This window comes from Meles meles, chromosome 11 (assembly GCF_922984935.1).
Source record: "Meles meles chromosome 11, mMelMel3.1 paternal haplotype, whole genome shotgun sequence".
Taxonomy (NCBI): domain Eukaryota; kingdom Metazoa; phylum Chordata; class Mammalia; order Carnivora; family Mustelidae; genus Meles; species Meles meles.
Genome location: NC_060076.1, coordinates 39,209,862 through 39,237,012, shown reverse-complemented (window position 1 = coordinate 39,237,012; position 27,151 = coordinate 39,209,862). Strand labels below are relative to the sequence as shown.

At 45.1% G+C, this 27,151-nt stretch overlaps 1 protein-coding gene across 1 annotated transcript in view; it reads left to right on the top strand.

The window, feature by feature from the left end:
- The first annotated feature begins 6,772 nt into the window (after positions 1 to 6,772).
- ACO1 (aconitase 1) overlaps positions 6,773 to 27,151 on the top strand; it is a 57,069-nt gene continuing 36,690 nt past the window's right edge. The window contains exon 1 of the mRNA XM_046023118.1: positions 6,773 to 6,965. The gene's annotated coding sequence lies outside the window, so the exon portion shown is untranslated. The remainder of the gene's footprint in view (positions 6,966 to 27,151) is intronic.

The window sequence follows — 27,151 nt, the reverse complement described above, 5'->3', positions numbered from 1 at the left end:
AATCAGCCCAAAAAGCCCTCCCTACCAGATCACTTGAATTTTCCTTCTTCATAGAAAATGTTACCCAAACCCCATCAGCTGATTTTTGGATGCCCCCCCACCCCCTCCCCAGCAAGGATCCCATCCTTGGCATTACTAACATTTGGGGCTCAATAATTATTTGTTTGGGGAGCTCTCCATGCACTCTAAGATGTTTAGCAGCATGTCCTTGCTTCTACCCACTACATACCAATAGAACACACACTCTCTCCTCCAGTTGTGACAACCCAAGGTATCTCTAGTCATTGTCAAATGCCACAGGGTTGGAAGCGGGAACTAAATCACCTGGTTGAGAACCACCGGCCCATGGAACATGGACCAACGGACCAATGAGTCTAATAGGCATATAAAGGGTTACAGTTGTTGTAAGTCTAGAAGGTGGGAGCATGAGGACAGAGGAGGAGGAAGGTAAGCTTTGGAGGATGGCTTTTTTTTTTTTTTTTTTAAATCCTTTGTCTCTTCAAGCCAGGCTCCACATTATTCTTGCACATATTCTTGCAGCTTTCTCCGGAGTCCTGGGTGCCTTCAGTTACCCTGGCACCTAACACCCCAACCCCCTCCACTAACTGGGGAGGATTCTAGCCTGGGCACTTGTATACAACAAAGCTAAAAATATTTGAGTTTCTCTGTCCTTGAAGTTCCTCAAGCACACTTAGCTTTCTCCTTAAAGCAGCTAAAGTTGGAGTGTGGGAGAAGGGAGGAATCAGGAGGTACGGAGGAACAGAGCAATCCCTTGCCAGTAAGCAAGGCTTCTTACCAACCTCCAAGTTCAAGCGGCTGCCAGCAGCCTGGGCTTATCCAAACCAACGCCTGTTTCAGATCCACTTAAGTTTCCATCCCCATACTGCCAACATCATTTATCTAAACTTTGGGGATCCCCTGACTCAGCAGCTACAGCCGCTTTTGACTGCCCCACTGTCCTATAACATCCCTTTCTCTTCCTACTCTTGAGGAGAGTGAGCACAATCAAAACATCATTTGGGTAAATTGTTTCAATCCTGCTTTTTTATCATGTATCCTCTAAATGTATGGGGCACCTGGGTGGCTCAGGTCATGATCAAGCCCGCATCCGGCTCTCTGCTTGGCAGGGAGCCTGCTCCCTTTCCTCTCTCTGCCTACTTGTAGTCTCTGTCTGTCAAATAAATAAAATCTTTAAAAAAAAAATAAATAAATGTACATTAACAGGTGGGGGGAGGGCGTACTTTGCACCTTGCTCACCATTTGAGTAAAAGCATTTGCTGCTAGATCCTGGAGAGCCTTCTCTTGCCCACTAACACAGCCCATAGGGTCTTCCAGAAAGACATGTCTCTGCCAGCATCCCATCCTGTCACCAAAACTGTCAGAAACTAAGATTGTACCCTACACATGCTAAAAATTTACCCTGTTACTGTTTTCGTGGATGTTGGCAGAAGACACATGATTCTTGGGCCAGAGATAAAGTACTTTATTACTCACACACAGCAAGTAGCATGAAAATAATGTCACATCAGTTCCCTGTGGGGACAAGGTGTAGAGGGCCCAGGTGATGCTATGCATACAGAGAGTCTGCTTTGTAGCTTAGGAAAAATGAGTTTGGGGAATCCAGTGCTTTTAGAGTCCTGCAAGACAGGTCAGAAAGAAATACCCAGAATGAAGGACAAAGAGAATGAGGAGAACATAGGAGCATAGAGGCTTAGTAAGATTTTTTTAAAAAGTGGTTAACCTAATATATGAAAACAGTCTCCTCGTAAACTGGAAATGAAATTAGTGACAAATTTGCTATTTTTCTAACTCTCATTTGTCAATGTTAGCAAATAATTTTCCTGGAAAAAAAAATGAAATAAGTCAGTAGCAGCACTCTCAGAATAACGATGTTACTGGTCCTGATTTCCAACATCTCCAACTCCCAGGACGAGGAGCATTTTTACCTGTGTGCACCTAAGTTATAGGGCTGTATCAGGGATCTTTGGACTATACTCAGGGAGAAGTCCTGAAAATAAATGAATAAGGAATTCTGGACTAAATGGTGTTGGAGCAAAGTTCCCTCCTAGAACACTCAAGTTCCTCTTCTTTTCTGCAAAGGATAATTTATAACCTCAGAGCATCCAATGATTTCACTTAAATAAAATTATACTTCGTTGCATAGAGGTTAAAAGCACAGGCTCTGGAGTTAAATCAGCCTTTGTTCAACCCCAGCATCACAATTTGCCAGTTTGGGGACCAGAAGTAAGTTATAAAATCACTCTGAATCTGTTTCCTTATCGGCAAAATGGTAACAATGTCACCAAGCCTCAAAGGGTTGTTGTGAAGATTCAGTGGGACATTTAATCATATTTGGCTTTTATCAGTAGTTATGTTGAGGGAGGTGATGTTTAAAGCAGATGACCAGTGGTTCCTAGTTCCTTGGGAAAGCAGCTCAAGGATTCAGGCACTGAGGCAATAAGAAAGGGAGCACAAAAACTAAGTATATGACAGGTGTGAAAGGGGGTGGCAGTTGGGTATTTGTAGGGGGCCAAGATAAGGCTAATCACTACCTTTCTTTACTATGAATAGAGCTTTTTTTTTTTTTTAAGATTTTATTTACTTATTTGACAGAGAGAGACAGCAAGAGAGGGAACAAGCAGGGAGAGTGGGAGAGGCAGAAGCAGGCTCCCTGTAGAATAGGGAGCCCGATGCAGGGCTTGATCGATGGGGGGCTCAATCCCAGGGCCTGACCAGAAGGCAGATGCACTGAGCCACCCGGGTGCCCCTGAATAGAGCATTTTTTAAAGGAACAGAAAACATTTCATTTCAAACTTCCTCAAGTATGAGGAAGATACACATTTAGTGATGAACACAGGTATTCTAGAGTTCCCTCAAATAAGAATTTCAGGAAGGACCACCTTATACTTTATGCATTGCCAAACAATGTTTCTGCTGTGTGCCATGCTGGAGAACATGGAACAAAGTATAATAAAGGGGGCAGGAAGAAAGTGACATGTTCTCACCCTCATGGGCATATATTTCAGACAGCTGTCCCTGGTGCCAATCTGTGGACATGCTAAAGTAGAATCACCAGCAGGGTTTAGATTCCTCCAACACTGAGCACCGATCCCACCCCTGACCTGATGAATCAACATTCTAGGTGGTGGGAGACATAAAAGGCGGTGTTCTTTTCTTTTGGGGGTGGGGAGGGGCAGAAAGAGACAAAGAGAGAGAGAGAGAGAGACTCTTAAGTAGGCTCCACGCCCAGGATGGAGTCTCACACGGGGCTTAATTTCACCACCCTGAGATCAATTTCATCAGCCTGAGCTGAAATCCAGGGTCAGACGCTTAACCGGCTGAGCCACCCAGGTGTCGCAAGGAGGCACTATTCTTAATAAGTGCCCTCTGGTGATTCCAAGTAACAGTCTGGGAACCACCACTGTTGTTTCTCAAAAGATGGTCAGACTCTCAAACTCAATCTGCAAGAGAACGGCATGTGAATGTATGTTTTCAATGCACCAGGAGATATGAGAGATGTGCTCTCAGACTGCCTTTCTCTGACACCATTTCCTTTTTATTAAATGATATGTGTCAAAGTGCATTATAAATTCAAAAGTGTGGTACTGAGTTAGTTGGGTACAGTTTTTAGGACCTTTCTATAAACTGAGGAAGACCAGTTTACACGAGTAACTGAAGTCAGTGTGGAGTACGACAGGGCACTTCTCAGAACCTAACAGGTCTCTGAACACATCCTCATGGTTCTTCTTATGGCAGCAGAAATCTCTGGCACGTGAGACTGCTAGAACAGTGTAGTGGCCTCAACTGAAGGTCCTTCTGCACTAGCCCCTGGAGTCATCAGCCATCCCTGAGCAGCTCCACGACTGGATGACTTCTTCGCAAAAGGTCCATAAAGTCTATATACTCCTCTAGGCCACTTGCAGTCTTTTGTGCCATGACGGAAGTATTTATCAGGCAGACCCTGTATCAGCCTTGGAACATGGTTCTAAACCCCACCAATGTTTAGCTTTCTCAATGCACCATGAGATCCAAATTCAAGAAGTAAGATTCAGAACGAGGAAGACACTAGACAGGAAGGAGAGGACAGACTGAGGGTTAGAGAAGACACTACATTCCCATTTTACATGCGAAGAATGTCAGGTGCCTTTGGAATATCTGGGTGGTGCTACCCCACAAATGGCTGGAAATAAAGCATGTGGAGACCTGAAGATGGGTAAGAACAGTGACAGAGACCTGACAGGCTTCCGCTAGATGGTGCACGGAGTTTGCATGGAGAGAAAATAAATTAAGAAAAACTCACCAGCATATGGAGTCACATGTAAAGGGAGAGGAGAAAAAGTGCAGTGAAGGAGCCTACGAAAGAGGGATCGAAGACAGATGCAGTGATCCCCAGAGCCGAGGGCTCTGAAGCCAAAAGGAGGTTAAAATTTCAAGGAAAGACTAGTCGCCAGTGTCAAATAACACGGAGCAGTCAGTGAGGACAAGAACAGAAGACAGGCCAAGTGGATTTGCAATCTGCATGTCACTGGTGACTTTCCTGAGAGCAAGGGAGCCCCATGATGTGGGTACTACAGGTTTCTCCTTCTCTCCTAAAGTGGAGCATTCCCAGGAAACAAAAATGGCAGAAAGCAAAAAAGCAATCACCATTAACTTCTATGGAGAATTTTTTGAGCATTCTGAGACTTAAAAAAATAACTTCTTTTAAGCTTTTCTGGTACCTTAGTACACATCTTGCTAAGGGATGCACAAAATCAATCAAAATAAAGCAGAGATGCTCACAGACACGGTCTAAAGTTATGGTGGCTTGATGTTGGGTTGCTGACTGAGTGTAGTTCTGGGAGAAGGAGCTTGGCAGGGTCACTCTCCCCATATAACAGCTTGCTGCAAAACAAACATTGGGGGCACCTGGGTGGCTCAGTGGGTAAAGCCTCTGCCTTCGGTTCAGGTCATGCTCCCAGGGTTCTGGGATCAAGCCCCACATTGGGCTCTCTGTTCAGCAGGGAGCCTGCTTCCCCCCTCTCTCTCTACCTGCCTCTCTGCCTACTTGTGATCTCTCTCTCTCTCTGTCAAATAAATAATTAATTAATTTAAAAAAAACACTGAATGCTATTTTCACTTTTATCTTTTTTGTAAAATTTTCAGATTTCTTTCAGTTAGCGAAAAAAGGTAGGAATAGAGTTCTTTCATAAAATTGAAGTGGTGGAATACTGACTCTTAAAAAATAAGAGATATCTGGATTTTCTTCATGGCTTAGGCCAGTGTTTTACTAATAAATTCCAATTTCCTTTCGAGTTTTGATTTAATCATTTTCTGTCAAGGATTATCAGTTCATATTAGATGTCTGTTATCATTGAACATTATCACCCTAACTTCCAAGGGAACTCTATTATTTCAGAGTTTGTGGTGGAACTCTGGCATATGGTAGACACTCAGGAAAGTTTGTTTAATGAATGTTCATAAGAAGAATGGGTGAATGTGAATTTAGGAAGCATGTGGGAAGAAAGTCTTTTTCCATATTGGAAATACAGTAAATATCTCATCGTTCAAAGTTAAATACAACCCTTTATATTTAAAAATTAGATGCAGGGCACCTGGCTGGCTCATTCGTCGGGCGTCTGCCTTCGGCTCAGGTCATGAATCCAATCGAGCCCCACATGGGACTCCCTGCTCAGCCGGGAAGCCTGCTTCTCCATCTCCCACTCCCCCTGCTTGTGTTCCCTCTCTCGCTCTCTCTGTCAGATAAATGAATAAAATCCTTAAAAAAAAAAAAAAAAGATGCAATTAGGGGATAGCTGTAGCTTGGAAGACAGACAGGCATGAGGACTGAATCCCAGCTATGGGGCATTCTGTATCTGCAAAATGGGGTAATACTCTTCACTTCACAGGACGGATGGAGGAGTTGAATTAAATAAGACCCATAAAGATCCAGCCATAGGACCTGGCACAGAGGAGCAGAGTCGTAACTAACTGGTAGCAGTGTTAGTATTAGCTATTAGCTATTCGTCCTACAGGCTGTTTATTCAGATGTTCAAAACAGAAAACTACAGTAATCTTCCATATAAGTTGGCAGGAAAACCTCGCCACTTTCGACCTAAAGGTCTAATCACTTCTTTGTACTCACATTTGCTGGAGAAGGCAATCCCAACCAAACTATCGATTGATCAAAAGCCGATCCTGTGAAGAAGGAGCACTCAGTGTCAACTCTCAGCCATTTCTCTGATATCCAACCGCTGAACAGCCTGCATTATAAAGTGTTGTCACACGTTTAAAAAAAATTTTTACACTAGAAACTCTGCATTCATAACCATGGAAACGTCGAAGTCCTGTGATGTTAGCGTGATTCTGATGCCCATCTGGTACGTTTTGCAAGGAATTCAGGAGGGAGTAGGCGTAGGGGGTGGACACGAGAAGGTGAAAGGGGGCGAGTCGGTGGGGAGAGGGGTAACGTGACTACAAGTACCAGAGCGGCCAAAGAATAAAGTCTCCACTTTTAAGGCCAAGTCATTTTTAAAAGCAAAAAAAGAAAAATGACTGCATTTCTTCCCCACCCCTTCGGCTCACTTCCTAGCGGGGACCGGACAGTCGCACCCTATACCTCAGAGAGAACGAAAGCCACCCGCGTCCCAGGCTGTGGGCCCGCAGGGGTGGACCCAGCCGAGCACGCGGCCGCCCGCTTCCTGCTGCGGAGCCCTTAGCCACCGCCCCCTGCCTTCGAGGGCGAGGTAGCCTGAGCCGGGCGGGGCGGGGCAACCGGGACAGACTCCGCCCCGCCCCTCCGGCCGCGGCCTGGCAGGGCCTGAGCCCGGCGCCCCCCGCTCCGCCCCTGCTCCGCCCACCCGCCGGTGGCCCAGGGGGACGCAGGGGGAGGGGCGCGGAGGCGGCGGCCCCTGAACAGCGCAGTGTAGGGGAGCACGCTCTGCACTTGGCGCCTGCCCGCCCGTCAGATCCTGGCTGTGAGTTCAGCGGTGAGTACCGGCCGGGCCCGACGGATGTCGGGGCGGGAGCGCCCGCCGCCCTGTCCCCGGGGCAGTCGGCGCGAGCCTCTTCCGCGGCGCCCGAGGCTCCCTCCCCGGGAGGGACTGACGTGCGCAGAGCGGCCCGGGGCTGGAGAGAAGCCGGGAAGGCCCAGGGGAGAATCGGGGAGGGAACTAGCTCCGGGGAATTGACCTCTCCGCTCGTCTCCAGCCTGTGCCGCGCGAGCGACAGGATTCAGGGACTGGAAATGGCTTTCCTCGTCCTCCTTGCCTTGACTGTGCATGCCGCTGGAGAGTCCTCGCCGAGATTGTGCGGGCCTCAGTGGAGTCCTCATCCAAGCTCTGCAAGCCGGCCGAACTAGCGAATCCTAACCCAGAGGAGGGTGTGCGGGCCTCGCTGGGGTGTCCTAACCCCAGGGGGTATGCGGGCCTCACTAAGGAGTTCCCACCGCGCCCGGGCTTACGGAATAGGGAAATCCTCACTGAGCCGGCAGGTCGGGGAATCCACACCAAGTGATAAGGGGCAGATGGGGTGAGATGGAAGGGTTGGGTACAGAGCCTGCCTTCATAGATTCAGAGATCCAGGAAGGAGCATGGGCTGCCTTTCCTAATTGAGCCAGACATCAGAATGGAACATCTTTCCTGCAACACACATAACCCTCCTCACAGACTTGGGGGCGGGGAAACACAGCCTCTAGGACAGCGGTGCTTAAACTTTGGGGGGCTCAAAAACCCCTTTACACTCATTAAAATTCCTATACCAAAGAGCTTTTGTTTATGTGGGCTATATTTTTTATATATAAGACAAAATTTACCATCTTTAATAATCCATTTTTAAAAGATTTTATTTATTTATTTGATGGACAGAGATCATAAGTAGGCAGAGAGGCAGGCAGAGAGAGAGAGAGGGAAGCAGGCTCCCTGCTGATCAGAGAGCCCAATACAGAACTCATCCCAGACCCTGAGATCATGACCTGAGCGGAAGGCAGAGGCATAACCCACTGAGCCACCCAGGCGCCCAATAATCCATTTTTTAAAATAGTGGACCTATTATATATTAACATAGCATGTTAAGAAAATATCTGTATTTTCAAAAACAGAATGTTACTGAGAAGAGAGGCGTTGCTTTATATTTTTGTGAATATCTTTAATGTCAGCTTTAGTAGAAGGCACCTGGATTCTTATATCTGCTTCTTCATTCAGTCTTGCAATATCCCATCATGTTGCTTCTGCAAAACACATGATGGTGAAAAAGACAAATTGCATCTTGGTGTTATAATGAAAGTTTTTTTGATTTTGTGGATACCAGCCCCACACTTTGAGAACCACTGCTGTAGGAAATACTTCGGAGGCTTAAGTCATTTGTCCTCCTCTTGCTTGGGTTGCTTGCTCTAAATGGAAACACATACCACCCCATGCATGGACAATGTTAACCTCTGGAATTTGGGACTAAGGTTGATCTCACTTTGGAAACTAAGTACTAGGTTCCCGCATAAGATATGATGAGCCCCAGTAGCCTCCTGAAAACTCAGCAAGGCTCACAGATGGCTTTGGTTGTTACTGTACCCACAGAGCTGGACTGTCTGTGCGCCCCGATTGCAGCGGTGATATGGCAGAAAGGACCTGTGGGTTCAGAGAAATGGCCATGAGGAGCCCATGCCAAGTGTGTAGGGGTTGGTGTGACGTTACCAAGTAGTCAAAAAGTCATTTCCAAAAGAACCTTGATTTCCTTTCCTCCACGGTCAATGCTGTTTGTACTTGTGTAGCCCAAGAGCTTATTGAAGTAGTATCAGGATTCCCCAATCTTGGTGCTCTTCCACTTTCCACTTTTAGAGGTGTACCACCTGGACCAGCCCTGCCTCAGCCCCTTCCAGAAAGCCGTGTTCGACGCCCTCTTGTGTAGTAGGTGGGATCCCTCACTGGTTTCTTTCCTCGGCTTCATGCTCTTATGAAAACAAGTTGCAGATAGAAATTACATACATGTGTACACCAAAGGAAAATGATTCCCCGACTCTGTCCTCCCTTTTGCTCCTCCATCCACAAAGGCTCTCTGGTCTGATGAAGCAGCTTGGATACTGAGAAATGTGGAGAAATGTTAAAGCTGATAGTTGAGAAATGTTAAAGCACATAAGTGGATTGCATCTGTTGTTGCCCTGGCCCCAGGTGGGAGAAGGGAATGGGATCGCTGTGTACCGGCTGTATTCTTGGAGTAAAACTCCACTTTGGTGGTGGGGGTCTCTTATTCCTTCCGCACTTATTTATTGACTACCGGCTTTACCAAGGGCCCAGTCCCGTACTGGGCACTGCGGGATAGTGAGCACAAACAGATGCAGTCCTGGTCTTTCTGGAGTTACGGTCTGGTAGCTTAGGTAACTTCTGGTTAATGGAGTCAGTCCACTGTTGAGTGTTTGCATGAAACCTGGTCCTTGTGAAGAACACTACCGTTACCAGTGTGCTCCGAAGCACATGCTGAAAAAGCCAGAGTCCCAAGCCGTGACGATAATGATAAAACCAACACTTACTACCATATGCCTTCTTTTCTCTGTTCTTCCTTTTACAGAGGAGGTGACTCCCTGGGGGGCAGCCAGACCCTGTACTGGGAAATGAGCTCTAGTCGGTTCCAGTCACTGGGGCAGCCTTGGGCAAGACACTCTCTCTGGGCCCCAGTGTCTACATCTTTAAAGTGGGTGGTTGGGCCACTGATAACCAAGGAGCCAGTGGTTTGCATTGGCATTTGTGTGCATCTCTTCCTAGCTCCATGTTCAAGGGCATCACATTTTTTTAGCTTGAAGTTAGCCGTTATGGGAATATCCATACCACGGAAATAGCAGATGGCGGAATCAGGGCTCCCGCACCACAGAGAGCAAGTGGTTAGAGGTTTCCTGGCACACCAGTGCTGCCGTGACAGACCGCGTGCTTTTCGTGTGTTTGTACAGTTGACCCTTGAACAACATGGAGGTCGGGGTACTGACTCCCTGCTCAGTAGAAGATCCAGGTATAACTTTTGATTCCCCAAAAACTTCACTACAAATAGCCTACTGCTGATCGGAAGCCTTACCAATGATACAAACAATTATAGCACAGTTTGTGTGTATGTGTATGATATGCTGCATTCTTATAGTAAAGCTAGAGAAAATAAAATGTGAAGAAAATCATAAGGAAAATACATTTTGTTTACTGTACTTTGTGGATCAGTGGACCCATGTAGTTCAAATCCTTATTGTTCAAGGGTTACCTGTATTTTTGAAAAAAGAAACTCTTTAAGGGTACCGGGGTGGCCCAGTCAGTTAGGTGTCTGACTTTGGCTCAAGCCTTGGTCTCAAGGCCAGAGGATAGAGCCCTGTGTCAGCAGGGAACCAGCTTCTCCTTCTCCTTCTGCCTCTCCCACCTTCCCGCTTGCGTGCTCTCTCTCTCCCTTAAATAAATAAACAAGATCTTTAAAAATAATTATAATAATAAAATAAATTCTTTCACCTGGACAAAGACACTGAATATGGGGTATGTGATTCAGTTCCTCCAGAACTTTTCATAAGGAACAAACAGTCTGTTTTCTATCATATCCTAGAAGATGAATCAACAGACTTTTCTTTAGGCTTTGTGGGCTCTACAGTCTCTTACTGTCCTTGTACCCTTTCAGCTCTGTTGTTGTGGTGTGAAAACAACCACAGACAATATGCAAATGAATAGGCACAGCTGGGTTCCAGTGAAATTTTATTTATAAAAACAGAGGCTGGGCCATAGTTTGCAGACCCATCTTAGAATGTCAGAACAGGAGCCATGCTTGAGGAGATGAGTTCATGGAAAGGGACATTCTTTAGGACTTTATCTATGAATACCACAGATTTGGTGCTCAAGGACACGCACTGGAAGAGCCAACTGCAAAGGATTTGGAGTCGATTGAAACAGAATCCATAGTAGGTTGTTTAAATCAAGGCCAAGTATGTTCCCATTTTGAGGACACAGCCATGGATGGTGAGGAGGGAAGATGTCTTTATTCCCAACTGCCTCTCTCTTAGGAGCCAGCTCAGACATTATGCTGGGACTGATAGACCTGCAGTCTAAACCAGCATGTGAATTTTGGGCGTTCTTAGGCAAAAATCAGTAGTGTCTCTAACAGGTATTCTAATTCCTAGGAGAGGGACAAAAGTGTTAAAAACAGGAGGGAAAATCATCATTACATGTGTTTAAATTATATACACTGTGGATTACATTGTGTGTGTGTGTGTGTGTATACACACCTATACGTGCATATTTGTCTATATACAAACCTAAGATATGTGGCTGTGCGGTTATTGTTGCATGTATTTAAAAGAGTCTTAGGAATGTTTCGAAGACAGACATACCAAGCTGTTATCAGTAGCCAGTTCTGGGCAGGGAAATGGGGTAGAACAAAGACGGGAACTCTTCAGTTACTACTCTTTGTAATACTGTGTGTTTGCCTACCCTGCAACATTCAAGTATTGCTTTTATAACCTAAAAATTAAACAAAAAACTAAAATCCCAACAACCGATACTTTTTGAAAGAAAATAGGATTATTTCTCTGGTAAGAATATTACCACCACCCCTCCTCCCCTAATAAAACAAATTATTTTAACTGTCACATCACAATTCTGAACTAGTATATATACTACTATATATATTAATTCAAAATAATACTGGAAGAGAGGCCTCTCAGATCAAAACATGTTAGTAGACGACTTAACCCCCTGTCCAAGATTACAAGTACCAGACGAGTGTTCTTTTATGGACTATTATGCATACCTTAGATTACTGTTGTAAAATGTTTTTTCACGAACCTGTCATGAAGTATAGTTTTTAGAATTAAAACCAGGTTACCCAAGAATAGTTTCCTGTGGTCCTGTTTTCATGAGGCGAGAAAGCACATGCGTGCGTATATGGGCTGCACACACATGCACAAAAGCCAATGATATGCCAAGGCTCCATGGTTTTCTCTTGCTGGTGGGGTGAAGTTGCTTTTTAAATTTTCTTCACTTTGCTAATCAGTATTTTCTAGCATGTATTAAACAAGTATTAAGTTTAATAGAAGGAGTAAATTCAAACAGCTATTAAATTTGATAGGACCAAAAATAACCACCCAGTTACTTGTATCTTGGGGACAGCACAGTTGCCTTCATTTTCTCTTGACTTGTCTCATAGCAGATGCCTGCCTACTCCCTTTCTCCAGTGGGAAGTAGAGAAAAAAGTATGGAGCAAGAGGCATGGGGAACCAAAAACGGGCCCACCGACAGACCTCAGTCAGGCTGTGCTTGTCCACTTCCCTGTGAAGTTGGCTCCAACCTCAGCCTCTCCCTCACCCTCCAGGTGACCCAGAGGTTAGAAAGTGGATAGGATTAGTGCTATTACCTGAGAAGCTATCAGCTGACCATCTTCCTAGAATAAATGGCCTTTGTTTCATTTTGTTTCTTTTCTTTTTCAAGTAGGCTCTATGCCCAGTGTGGAGTCCAATATGGAGCTTAAACTCAGGACCTTGAGATGAAGATATCAAAAGTCAGACACCTAACCAACTCAGCCACCCAAGCACCCCCCTTTTTAAGCTATTTTTAATGGAAAATTTCAGATATATGAAGAAGTAGAGAGTATAAACTCAGCTTCAACAATTGTGAACATTTGGCCAATCTTGGTCCATCTATACCTTTCCCCAAATTCACTTCTTTTCTTCCCTCTTTCAGGAGTTAGCATCTTATTTTCAACTGTATAAATTAACAAAAACTTATTATTTGTTGTGTCTTTTTAAAAAAGCATGCACTGATGCTGTAGGAAAATTCTTCATATTCTACCCTAATGTCAGCCCAAATGAACAACTGCCCTTGAGCCCTTGCTGTGTTTCCTGCTTCCCTGTGTTTGCATTCATTCTTCTCTCTGCCTACGAGTCTAAATCAGTCTGCTCTCATTCCTTCTCCCAGTATTCTCCAGACTATAGCTGTGTCTTTCCTGGACCTTCTTTATGATCCTTACTTAGCATATCACAGTTATTTGTGTGCTTATCTTAGTCTCCTTGTTAGATTGTACTGTTCTTATGAAACAAGGACTATTTTCCTGACCTCCCTCTCCAGTGGTACTTCGCAGTGCTTAATGCAGAGAAGGTGCTCAGAAATATGTGCTTAATTAATTTGACTTGATTACATTCACTGAAGAAAATTTTCGATTATAAAAGAAACGCATCACACTAAAAGGAAAATGTTCAGATACAACCTGGGACCGAGAACATTTGATCTCACCTGCAAGGATTTTATTTTGTTTTTCTAAAGATTTATTTATTTATTAGAGAGCAGAGGGAGAGGGATAAGCAGACTCCGCACTGAGCATAGAGTCCAATGTGGGGCTCTGACCCAAGACCCCGAGACCATGACCTGAACCGAAATCAAGAGTCGGAGTCCTAACCAACTGAGCCACCCAGGTGCCCCTCACCTACAAGGATTTTAAAAGACTTTAAAGAATTGTAGTGAAAAGAATTTTCAATTTGGGCCAATATAGAAAGGCAACTTTTTTTGAGGAAAATAATTTTTCTTTATGGTCACTTGTCAGTTTTTCACATATAGATCTGGAGCCTATAGCTCTTCTCTGCTTTTTTAGAATGCTTTTTTACCCCAGCTAGGTAAGAGTGACTCTGACTATATTTTAGAATATCCATTGTGTCTTAAAATGTAGATTTAACTCTTCAGTAGCAGAAATAGGCTACACGTCGGACCCACAGGCCGAATGAAGTAAGTTGATACCAATCTCATGGATTGGTAGCTCACAGGTATAGAGTTCCCCGTGCACACCGTGCTGCACTGTTGCCATGTATAACTATCAGAGCAGCCCTCCGGAGCTGGACAGAGCAGCCCAGGGCAGGTATGGTTACCTTAAATCTGCAAGGACACAAACCTGGGTTTAGGGAGAAGGAGTGAATCTTGCCGAAGGCAAAAAGAAGGGGAGTGTGATTTTAGGCTTGGATTGGAAACCTGAGGGCGTTGGGATTAGGTGTTGTAAATGTGCGAAGATAGGAAACTGTCTTTTTCAATATTGTATGTCTTTGGGAGACAGACCAGGTTGCTGAGGTAAGTTATGTATCCCTTAATGCCATAGAACCACCGAAGGGATCTGGTACTCTTTGAAGCAGTCGTATCTCAGATCCCTCATGTTCTGCCTTAGTCTTTTGCTATAAGAATGAATCCACTTTCTAATGAATTAGCAAGGCTGCTGTGGCTAAGTGCTGGTGTGGTTCTGTCTCATTGTCTTTTCTTGGCTTAAGGAGAACTCTGAGCAGGCCTGTCTTTGGATAGTGTTACTTGCCTAGGCTCTTGCTCAAACAGATGTGTACGGAGGACTTCATTACTCCTTTGCCTCATCATCCTTTTATAACCATTATTTTTTTTAAAAGATTTTTTATTTATTTACACAGAGAGAGAGAGAGAGACACCACAGGTAGGCAAAGAAGCAGGCGGGGGGGGCGATGGCGGGGGAAAGCAGGCTCTCTGGAGCAGAGAGCCAGATGCGGGGCTCGATCCCAGGACCCTGAGATCATGACCTGAGCCGAAGGCAGAGGTTTAACCCACTGAGGCAGTCAGGTGCCCCCTTCTATAACCATTATTGTAAAATTACAAAGCAAAATGTGTACACTGTAGTGTAGTTCATGAAGAGGTTTTGTCAGCCTAAGGGTATCCTCCTACATGATCACCAGGTTTGAATTTTGGGTTGAGGAGAAGAGAATATACCATTGCTGATGGTCTCTTATATGCGAGAGCTATGCTAGGAGAGGCATACAGAAAGTACAGTTCTGTAATAGTGGTGGCAGAAGGACAAGTCTCAGGATTGGTTTTAAGGGTGGTATGTTTCATAAAAGCTTTATTTGCTCAGTGAAGTAATCAGTTGCATTTTTTTTTTAAGTAAGCTCCACATGCAGCATGGAACCCGGTGCAGGGCTTGAACCCACGACCCTGAGATCAAGATCTGGGCTGAGATTAAGAGTCAGACATTTAACCAACTGAGCCACCCAGGTGCCCCATCAGTTGCATCTTAAATGCTGGTGTTGTCTGCGTTACTGACATCAGCCCATCCTTTCAAAGTTACCTATCATGCCAATTTTGCCAAAATCAAGGATAATTTAGGGGAAATAGATATTGACTTTCTAGTCTTGACACATGTCCCTTGGAGTGTGAAGATTGTTTTAATATGAGATTTCATTTTTTTTTATTTATTTTTTTTCAGATTTTTTATTTATTTGACAGAGAGAGAGTAGGCAGAGAAGCAGGCAGAGAGAGAGGAGGAAGCAGACTCTGCTGAGCAGAGAGCCCAATGCGGGGCTTGATCCCAGGATCCTGGGATCATGACCCGAGTCGAAGGCAGAGGCTTTAACCCACTGAGCCACCCAGGCGCCCCAGAGATTTCATTTTTTAAGTCCATTTGATTAAATTGGGTTTTCATATGAGGAGTGACCATAAGTTCCGTCACTTGTGCCGCTGACTTGAGGCAACATGGTGCAAGAGTCAGCCCAGCATCACAGGGCCTGGTTTGACCCCCAACTTAGCCACTTACCAAGGCTGACCAGCCTTGGCAGATTACTTAACCCCTCTAATCCTCAGTCTTCCTGCTTGTAAAATGGAACGGTGATGCCGTTCTCACAGGGTCGCTAACAGACCACGTGAGACAACGTGGCTGAGGTGCCTGGCACCCCCAGGCACCCAGCACGTGTCCTCAGCTGCAGTGCTCACAGACGGATGGAGAACTTACAGCACGGTGCCTACATGCTGCTTCCGTTCTCCCGAACTTTTGTCTCAGCGCAGAGCTCCTGAGCTCCAGACCCACATAGGCAGCCACCTGCCAGATGTCTTCAACCCAAAGCTGCCACCACTAAAACCAATATCTTGGCTCCAGTCTTGGTCATTGGCTCTGCCAGTTTGCCCAGAGGAGTCACATGAGAACTGTCCTGGACTTCTTCTTCATCTCTCTTCTTCAGTCCATTCTGCTTGCTTTACTCTCGCTGGGATCACTTGCCTCTGACCTCATTTTCTGACTTGGTGACGGTAACATCGCGGTAACCTGCCTCCCCAACACCAGTCAGCATCCTTCCCCTGAGGCAGTCCCTGTGACTCCCGAGTGATCTCAGAAAATCAAATCAGGTCTCCGGGAGTTCAGCTTCAAATCCTTTCACAGTGCCTCCTGTCTTCCAGGATGAATCTGAGCCTTTTTGTGATGTAGACCCTGCCCTTCACTTTTCGCTCCTCTCTTAGCTCTGCCCCCATGAAACCTGTACCTCATCCACCTGGGACTTTCTGACTTCCATGGGGTCACACTTCCGTGCCTTCGCAAGTCCTGTTTTCTCTGCCCAGAATATTCTTTCAGCCTTCTTCCGTGTAGTTCTGGGAGGCTCGTGGCTGGTGTTGCCTATCCCTGGAGGCCTTCCTGTGCCACCCCCCATCCCACGCTGCTCTCCCTAGAGGCTTCTTTATCACCATTCACCCCTGCTGTAGCTGTCATTAATGCCTCACCAGTCTATATGGGACTGAAGAGCAATGGGGACTAGTATCCCTTTATCCCAGTGGTCTGTAAAAGTCCTGTGTGTGAAGGAACTTGCATCCCTTCTCTGAGACAACCCAGAGAGGCTCAGACGCCAGGTGTGTCTAATGCTATTTTTTTGCTTGTCACGTCTTTGAGGCAGTGAAGTGGCAATTGCATACAGAAGCCATGTCGCTCTGTGGGCCACCAGTGGAACTAGGGCAGAGCTGCCCGACAGGTGGGCTCTAGGGTCTGACGCACTGGACTTTGAGTTCTAGTTCCACCTCTCGACAAGCCTGCCATCTAGCTTCAGATTTCCAGCTCCTGACCACATCGCTGTACAGCTAATGGGGGAAGAACGTGATGGTCCAAAAACAGGAACATTGGGTCCTCCCGGCAGTTGCCTTTCTTCTAAAATCAGCAAATAATGGGTTTATACCTCAAGCTTCTGGGAACTCTACTAGCGTGAGTCATCCTTCTCTAGTCCAAGCAGTTCCGAGGTGGGTGGGGGTAGATGACCTCAGATACTGGGTAAATTTGTGGGGATAAATGCTGCCCTGTGAGACCCTAGCAGCCTAACACCTTGCCTTTTGCGGTGGCACTGTTCTATTTCCTAAAATTTGGGTTAGAAAAGTTCATTACCAAGCATCTACAAAATTAGTTCAGAAGCTTGAGGAAATCAGGCAGCTTTCTTAAAGAATGGATATCAACTAGACCTGCTCCATAATGCTTTTAAAAGCACAGTTGTCGGCCCCTATCCCACACTTCCTGCTCTCAGAAGTTAGATCCAATAGGATGTGATTCTACAAATGTCATTTCTGGGTTGTCTGCAGGTGTCATTTTTGAAGCCCCACTGATCACTGTGGGTTGCTACAGAGTAGGGGACCCACATTCCGAGAAGGGGCTGACGACTGACCTTAATGAGGAGAGGATGAGGTCAGGAGCAGAGACCTGGGTCAGGATGACTATGGGGGGCGGGGGGGGCCCTGCCCCACTTCTTCCTTCCTTTCTGATCAAATGTTTTATGACCTCACAATGACTTTCTCTTCCCAGTGCATCTTAGGAATTATAAATTCTGAAATTCACAAAACTTTTTGTGAAACTGCTTGTATTAGCCTGCAGTGATTTCAAAAATTAAAACTATTTCTGTTCTTTCGAGTTTCTGCTACTCCAGTTAATATAAAATGAGCTTAAAGGATGTGTCAGGGAAGCCTTTCTCCTTTGGGAATCAGCAAGCCTAGAACTGGGAGTCTTAATGAGACAGGGGCTGTTGGATCAGACAGTACAGTGGCCATGGCCCGTGTCCCCCAAATCCTCACTGTTGCCTTTGGCAGTGGCTGTATACATCTGCCAAGTGAGTCATGATCATTTTTATGACACATCGTTAAAAATTTCCAGAGTTACTTAATAGTGAAGTTTAAGGAAACAGAAGGGTTAGATTTCAGGAAGTAGCTACTTTTTAAATACCATCTAGTATTTTCATGCTATAACTTAATTTCACATCAAACTTTAACAAATTCTGACATTGGGAATCTACAATTTAAACCAAGTGTAAAGATAGGACTAAAGACATTGTAGTTTGTCTTTAGTCACAGTTCCTAGAGTGGCTGATTCTGCAGCCTCCTCACCTTGTCTCCTCCTATTCTGCTCTCACTCACCCTCTTCAGGCCTACTTGCCTTCCTCAGACCCACCTCAGGACCTTTGCACATGATCTCACCCCTCCTCCAAATAGTGGCTTGTCCCCTCACTTCCTTCAAGGCTCTACTCAAGTGGTTGTGTGTCAATGAGATCCTCCTTTGATCTCCCAGTATCCTTCGTGGCCCAACATTCCTTACTACCTTCATCCTGCTTATCCACAGAGCTGGTCACGCTCTGACATTCTGTTTGTGTCTTTATTTAGCTGTGTGGTCTTTCTCCCGCCTCTACTTCCCTCCCTCCTCATGGAAGTACCACCAGGGCAGGGACTTTGTCACTTCTGCTCCTGGGTATATCCCCAAGTGCCTAAAACAGTTTCTGGCACATATTAGATGGTTAATATGAATACGTGTTGAATACATGAATGAATGAGTCATGGAATTTTTTCACTTAGAAGGAACTTTTTGGGATCATTGACTAAAGTTATGTCACAGATTGGGAAACTGAGGCACAGAAAGGTTGTGTGGCTCATTCGAAATGGAGCTCAATCATTTCACCACTGTTAACAGCTCTTTTAAAAATCCAGGAATATATGAGGAGCTTTCTGGTCAGTTGTCCAGGATGAGACAGGAGAATAAGTGAAAACAGACTGATAGTATAAAAATTTAACAAAAATAAGACAAGTCATTGTGTAATGGCAAAACTTTCTGATACAGAACAGAGTCTTGTTCATGTTCACAGCATAGAGTGCACCTTGCATATAATTAGTGCTCAAGAGATATGTGTTCATGGATTTGGTTACACTTTTATAAAACCATTCCTTTCTGCAAGATCCTGCTTCTGTGCTCCTTTTTCTTTTTTTATTCTCTCCCCAAATAGACGATTGTTCTTAGAGCTTCTCATTCAAACTTCTTTCAGTTACAAGTGTCCAACTTAGGAGCTTTATCTGTGTGTGTATGTGTGTGTGTGTGTGTTTAATTTCTATGAATAGCTAGCAGGATTGAAGAGGTGACCTGGTCTCCGGGAAGATCCAGAGATATTTAGTTATTCCCGTTTTCCAGATGCAGCTACATCAAATAAAGCAAAGAACTAATCCTTTTAGTTCTCCACTATGTGGAAAAAATCCAGCTGACAAGCCATGGTGGTTTCCTGGCCTGCATGGTTCTGACCTCAGTCTTATTTATGCTTACATAGACATCCTTGGAATCTCACTTTTGACAAAAAGTTGTTTATAAGTAGCATGATGTTTAGATACACAACAGTCAGTTTGGGAAGTGGGACCAATTAATTTCTCTTTAAATAGAAAAGAAATGAAGCATAGCTAATCCTTATAGTGACCTGAAGTGAACTTCAGAGATGCAGTGACCTTAACTTTAAGAGTTGGAAGCCATGAAAATTCAGGATGGGTACATTTAGGAAAAGTGAGAAGAAGAGAGATGGGCAACAAGAGTGGATTTTCAAAATCTATGCTTTATGTTGTTAACATAGATTTTGAAAATCCACTCTTGTGTGTCTTTAGATATCCTAAATAAACAAACAATTCAGAGGATGTATGGTCGGAACTTTAGACCATTCTCGACTAATCACCTGCAAACTCTTTCAAACTATACAAGCTCTCCTGGAATCCGATATGCACACTCCCCACCCCTCCCCAAAATAAACAAAACCTCTGTCCTCCACGCCCTACCACTGGCAGAAGAGGACTCTCCTCAGCTCCTTCCTACTGGTGCACAGAAATCCTGCGGTTGGTTGTGGGGCCCATTCATATCTGTGCCTCTTTCTCTATCATAAGATAACCCAAGAGGATTCAACTCTGATAACAGAGCAGCTAAATCTTGGATTTATATACTCCCATGGCTGGAAAGTGACTCGAAGAGCTAAATCTTACTGTTATCTGTTACCGGCATTTAGCCAAAGTTGCCTTTTTCCATGCATTTCCACAAATCTGGCTGTGCGGGATAGCCCCGTGGTGCGGCATTCCCTGCCAGCTGGGTGCGTGGTCCGAGACGTGCTTCCAGCAAGAGTGATGGTTTAGCAGTGCGCTGCCCAGACCCCAGACTCAGTCTCCCACGCAAAACCTCATGTAGGAAAGACATCAGGGTTGGAAGCTGACAGGGACAGGACCCATGGGCAGAAAAAGCTGCATGGCCCATTGCATACCTCCAAGTTGGGAGGGGGTAGAGACAGTGTAGGCCTCCCAGGTATTTTGGAAACAAGGTTCTTAGGATCCTAAGGGGGCTTATCTATTGTTGGGAAAGGTCATTTAATATTGTTAAGTAAAAACACAGTCATGGGACCTTTCAGATGTATACCAGTGGGTCATATGCTTGGAGGGTGATTTCTAACATGTATATAGGGGGGAGGGGGGAGAGATAAAGGAAGTTCCCAAAGGAATTTTTTTATGTTAAAGTAGACCGACAGGATCTAAGGGTTGGGCTAAGATTGTCTTCTGCCCTTAGCAAACAATTCAACATCAAGGGGGCTGAGTCCCTAGAAGAATGGCACTCTGCCTGTTTCAAAAACTTGTCAGTTGGCTGGAATTAGTAAGGAAATTTAATAATCTTCTGCCTTTGTTTCCCACATCAAAACCCATCTGCAAGATTGCTGTCTGGGCTTGGAAGTTAAGTCTGCATAACAGATAGCAAAGCTCTCTGAAACAAATGGGGATTTTGCCCATGATTTAAGCTAAAGGGGCCACCTACCTTGCTCTAACCAGCTAGGTTCATGACACACCCCAGCTGGAGTCAAACTGTATAAAGACTTTAGGGCCCCATCAGAGTTTCGGGCTCCGTTCTTCCCTCTACAGGGTTACAGAGCCGTGTCTTAGCCACATTAATAATAGCTCAGTCAAGTCCCCCACAGAGATGAGAACATTTGGTCACCAGAGGCCATCTCGGTGTGGCCTGTCCCACAGACAGTTCACAAAAGAAGAAATTCACATGGTGAAGGGACAGATGAAAAAGTATCCACCTTCACTCACTAGCAATTAAAGAAATGCTCAAGATTAGCTTTTTAATCTCTCAATTTGTCCAAAGTAAGAAAGAATTACATTACCTGGTTGAGGCACTTGCTGCCTCAGAAAAGGGTCCTGAGTGGGAACAGTCTTTCCCAGGCCACGTGGTGATGTTGAACAGAATCCACACATGCAAATCCTTTCTCCCAGCTGTCCTACTTCTAGGAACCAAAAGCTAGGAATTTGTATGGAGGAAACGGGTTGAGGACGTACTCAAAGAAGAGTGCACAAAGGTTGCAGCATTGTTTGAATGTTAATACTTGGAAACAAACTATGTATTTTAATAATAGATTTTAAGTAAATTGTTGTATATCTGGATGATAGATTTTTATAGTATATTTAAAAGTGATATAAAATATCACATGCTGGCCTGATAAAGATGTATTGTTGAGTGAAAAAAAAAGCAATTTACAAAACAATGTGAGGTCTAATCCATTTTTTAAAGAGATCCAAATCCATTTAAAAGTCATGTTAGGGGGTGCCTGGGCGTCTGCCTTCGGTTCAGGTCCTGATCCCAGGGTCCTGGGGTGGAGCCCCGCATCGGGTTCCCTGCTCGGTGGAGAGCCTGCTTCTCCCTCTCCCACTCCCTCTGCTTGTATTCCCTTTCTCACTGTGTCTCTATAAAATAAATAAATAAAATCTTTTTAAAAAAAAAAAGTCATGTTAGGTGAAACTCCGAACTCCAATGGTGACTTTTGTTTACTTCTTTTTGTTTATCTGCACTTTCTAATGTTTCTGCAATGATCATCTATTTCTTACTTTAATATTTTTGATAACTGCAGCAGGTTTGGTCTCCTGCTGGGATTGCTGGGGGAGGGAAGAAGTGGAGATGGGGCTGGGGAGGGTGGTGAGTAGGAAGGGGTCCCACCTGGATTGATAACTTTTGACCAGCCGGAAGTATGCAAGAAGTCCATCTAAAGTTAGATGTGAACCATTCACAGATTCTCTTCAGAACCAGTGCACTGCATCAGTGGTGACAAAGGACAGCATTTGGGGAGCAGAATGGGTTTACTTTTAAATAAATTCTCATCATTTTTTATTTTTTTTTTTAAGATTTTATTTATTTATTTGACAGACAGAGATCACAAGTAGGCAGAGAGGTAGGCGAGAGAGAGGGGGAAGCAGGCTCTGTGCTGAGCAGAGAGCCCGATGTGGGGCTGGATCCCGATGTGGGACCATGACCTGAGCCGAAGATAGAAGCTTAACCCACAGAGCCACCCAGGTGTCCCCGCCCCAGCTTTTTTAAAGTAAGTGACAAAGAAAACATGCTTGCAGAAAACAGAGCTTGGATTCTGTTCAGAAGTTAAAAGTCCTCCCCACCCCGTCCTGCCCTGCCCTTTAAACCATGTATTCTATCTAGGGATAATCAACGTTAACTTTATTCTAGATCTTTCTTTTTGTATTCATTTGCATATACGATGGTATGTGTGTATATGGATGAATATATACTAATAGTCTTGCATTTTTAACTTAGGTTAGATTCTAGTATACATATTATTCTGCAATTTTTTCTATTCCACTTACATTACTTGATATGAGTCTTAGCTCACATTTCTTATGTTGAATCTGAGTAAGAAATTGTATGTTCAATATTTGTATCAGTAAAATTTATTTGCCCTTACTCCTCTGCCTCTCGGAATAAACTCAGTCACCCAGGGCAGATTGTTAAAAACTTAGCCCTAAGTTACTTTCCCCAAGTGTAGCTGACAGTCGGTTCTCTGCAGTTTGGAACCCCATGGAAGTCTCAGTCAATGCTTAGATAACTAGCTCACAAAAGCTCCAGAAGATTGTGACATGTGAAAGTGCCTTGAGTGGTACTTTTTCAACTTTACTTTTGAAGGATTTTAAGGATTCTTTTTCCCCCCTGACAGAAATTTGCATTTCACTGGAGAGAAAGTCATCTGTATGTTCTTCCTAGGTCTACCACTCATAAATCCACTGACCCCACTTTCTTCCTGGGGGCCTGTTTTCTTGTCAGGAACATGCTACGGCATGTCTAAGGTTCTTTCCAGAAGGCTCAACATTCTCTGATCCTGTCTCTTCACCTTCGTAGCACCTAGGACAAGGTGTCCCGAGGGTATGGGGGTGGAGGGGATGGGTTAATGCCATGCCACGTAAGCACAAATGGTAGTGCTCTCCAAGTCACGTGCAGGCATCCAGAATTGAGACCAAAGGTTGACTGGCAGCAAGACTGTGGTTGGGGTGGAGCCGTGGCTCTGAACTCCCTGTGTACCTTTTTTACCGACAGCATGGTTCATTTGTTAAATGTCTCAGATCTGTCTGCCTGTGCCTAATGTCTAGTTTTTGGGGCTTTTTTAGAAATTAACAAAAAAAAATGTTTACCTTAAAAACCTGGCGTTCAACACTCTCTCCCCACTCCTGCTCTTCCTTGTATCCATGCACAAGATGTACCTGAGGGCATCATGACATTGGCCATGTCACCCAGCTGGTATTTCAGGATGGGTTACCTTCCAAAGACACTGTTTCTCAACCAAATAATTCTCCTGATTTTAAAGAGCGTGAGGTAGGTGTAGTGAAGGGTTTCAGATACAGTGCAAGTGTCTCTTTTTAAAATTCCTTTTTGCATAAGCGCCGGTCACGTGTCCTACCTGATTCACACTTGGGGTGGGTAATGTTGAGGTTCTGTTCATGAAGCACAAGCTCCGAATGAGCTCAGCGTTGCTGCTTCAAAGATGTCACTTCCCCTTCTTAACTTTCTTCTTTTTAAAAAAAAAAAGAAATTTCTTTTCTCTTTTCCTTTTTTCTTTTCCTCTTCTTTTTCCCTTAGCTTCCATGCAATCCTTTTCTTAATCCGAACAGAAAACTGTAGCACCCAAGCAGATTTCCATGCACACGAATCCTTCCCCCCTAAAAGAAAAAAAAAAAAAACAAAAACAAAAACAAAAAACTAGGATAACACTCCACCCTATCCCAAAAAATCCACTGTGATTCCCTCTGTTCACGCCTTCCTTTTATGAGCATTGAATGGGGATTAGGTAGAACAGAAAAAAGGCAGGAACAAAGCGGAGGGGGAGGCGGGGTGGGGGATAAGAAAAGAAAGGAGTTGAAACAGTGGGGTGTGGGCTTTATGTGGATGTGGGAGGTAGGGGGGCAGGTTTCTAGATGAAACCCAGACAACAGGTAGTTTTGGAGTCTGCAGGATTTGCAGTACTACTTGAGGTTTGAGGATGGGATACGATTCTGACCAGGGGAAGGCAGACCTGGGAAGCGTTCATGATGTCCAGATTCTACTTTGGTTCTGGACTGTTCCCAGGCCAAAGATCTCCCGCCAACCCTCCTTGGAACATGATTGTTTTTGGCTTTCTTTTGGGGTCGCTGAAGCACGGGGAGGTCCTGTAAAGGGATTTAAGACAGGAGTGATAGCTTGAGTGACACTAGGAGGGATTTCCAGAGCCCTCCAGTTGGTGTGAAAGGACTGTTTCCCAACTTGGAAGCAAAACCAGTTTTTGGTCGCCAGAACACAGTTCCTGTTGCTTTCCACTGACCTGTGGCTCAGTGAAGAGTGCAAGGGATATGTGACGACACTGAGCTCAGACTGACGTGCTATGACCCTGGGAAGAAGGAAAGGCAACTCCAGGATTCCAAAGTGAGTTCCAGGAGGAGGAGTTCTCAGGTCCCTGAGCCTCTTCTGGCATTTTCTTTTTAACCTGTGGGGCTGGTTGGTGACCTCTGTCCAGCACCCCTTTAAGAACAGGAGTTGTTTCACGAAGGGGTGATTTAAAACCCAGCTCTGCCTCTTACTAGGTGTATGTCCTTAGGCAAGTTCTTCTATCTCTCTGAGCTGCAGTTTTCTCAGGGGTAAAATGGAAGTAATGACATGCTTTTACTTACAGAGATGTCGCCCAAATTAGAGAAGATGGTGTAAAGCCCTGGGTACTTACATGCTGCTACTGAGTAACTAGGGACTGATTTCTTTCTCTTTTAGCTTCTGCAAGGAGAATTTGGTTCATTAATATAGTGAAATTAGACAATTATCTAGTTTCTAAGGAAAAAGAGAAGCAGACGATAGAACACTTTACACAAGCCATTTTCCATAAAGGCCCTGACGGTCACTATGTCTGTCCTGGAACACTGGCTGGCTCTGTAGGGTGGTGGGAGGGGCCGGAATGGACTGAGTCTTCGGAAGTTCTGCCCCAGGGCATTTGTAGGCTCCCGGGAAGTGGATGGACACATGATGGGTACAACTTAGCAGTGGATTTCACCACAGAATTTTGGCAAACTGGAGGCGTCTGGCCTCTGTAGGGTTTGACACAGAGAGAGGAATGATTCAGAGCCTTGAGGCTTTTTAAAGATGCGAATGACCCACCCTGCCCGGTTCTGCGAGTGTCCCCCACGTCTTCTGTGGCTGCAGAGATTCTCACGGGTCCCACGGCCTCTGCAGAGACACTGTTCTCTTGATCGATCTTCCTGGGAGGCAAAGAGCAGTTTTACTCTTTTCATTTGCTGCTGTTCGGAATGGTTAAGTCTAGGGGCAATGGTAGCTAATTCAAGGGAGAATAGGATTGCCTTTTTCAGTTTACACCTTTAAAATTCCAGTTACTAGTCTTGTTTTCTGAGCCCACGGATTCGTAAACTCCTGCACACAGGCGAACACATTTCTTACTTAATAGTGTGTTTCTAGGTTTTTTTGTCCTCTTGCCTGTCTCCTCATTTAGTGGGGAGGGGTAGGAAGTCTCTCGCATCTGTGGGGCACTGAGAACGCTCTCCCCTCAAAGTGGCCGATTCGGTGACTCCGCGGCCACCCTCTCCAACCTCTTGTCTCTTCTTCCATTGCAGCAGCCACCCTCCAGCGGCTCACACAGGTCACCTCTTCCCTCCTTCCTTCCCGTAGTCCCCTACCCGAGTTTTCTCTCTCTAGTGACCCTGCTGTCCTCCAGTCCACGGGTCACGCAGCGCCTGTAGGCGTGTTCAGTGTGGCCATCATACAGCAAACCCACACAGTCATTTAGAAACCTTTCCTTACCAACACTTCTCAAGGGAGTCCATGTGGAAATCCACACTGCCAGACTTGCTTGAAAAATAGGATGATCGTTCCCCACGGGGAATTAGGAGACAGAAGCAGTTCCCAGCATAGCCACTGGCAGAAAGACACTCTCCCCCCATTCTCTGGTGCCCGTGACAGGCGTCTGGCTTGTCCTCTGGCCTCCATGGAGGCAGGGACTGCTTCTCAGCCAGCGCCTCTCTCCACAGTCATCTAACACCAGCCTTAGTTCATGCACAAAGAGCTATTTCTCTAAAACTTGTGACTTGTTTTCAAACAGTGGCACGTGCACGTGGTTAAGAATGCACACGATATGAAAGGATGTACGGTGGACACTGAGTCTGACTCCCAGTCTTGACTTCCCCGCCCCAGTTGCAGCAGCCAGTCCCTTTTGTGTTTTAATGAAGAAACGGGCCTGTCTGTGGAGACAAGAACAACTTGTGACTTTTCATCCCCCCCAAACAGTCATTTCCTGTACAGGCAGACCTCCTTTTATTGTGCTGTGCAAACACTACGGTTTGCACAGATTGAAGGTTTGTGGCAACCCTGCATTGAGCAAGTCTCCTGCCACCATTTTCCCAGCAGCATTTGTTCTCGTGTCTGTGTGTCACATTGTGACAATGTTCATGATACGTCCAGCTTCTTCACTGTTGCATTTGGCATGGTGCTCTGTGGTCCAAGATGACGACTCCCTGGAAGCTCAGATGATGGTTAGTATTTTTTAGCAATAAAGGTTTTCTTAAAATCGGTACATTATTTTTTTAGACATGATACTGTTGCGTACTTGCTAGATTACAGTGTAGTGTCAGCGTTTATATGCACTGGGAAACCAGCAACTTCAGTGGACTCACTTTACTGCGATATTTGCCGTATTGTGGTGGCCGGGAAGGAACCCGCGTTATCTCCCGAGGCATGCCCACATGTGTTTTTTCATTTTACAGTAATATGTTGATCACGCCACATCAGTCATCCCCAGATTATGTTGAATATCTAAGTATTCATAAAACTCCTGGGTTAATCGGGTAAT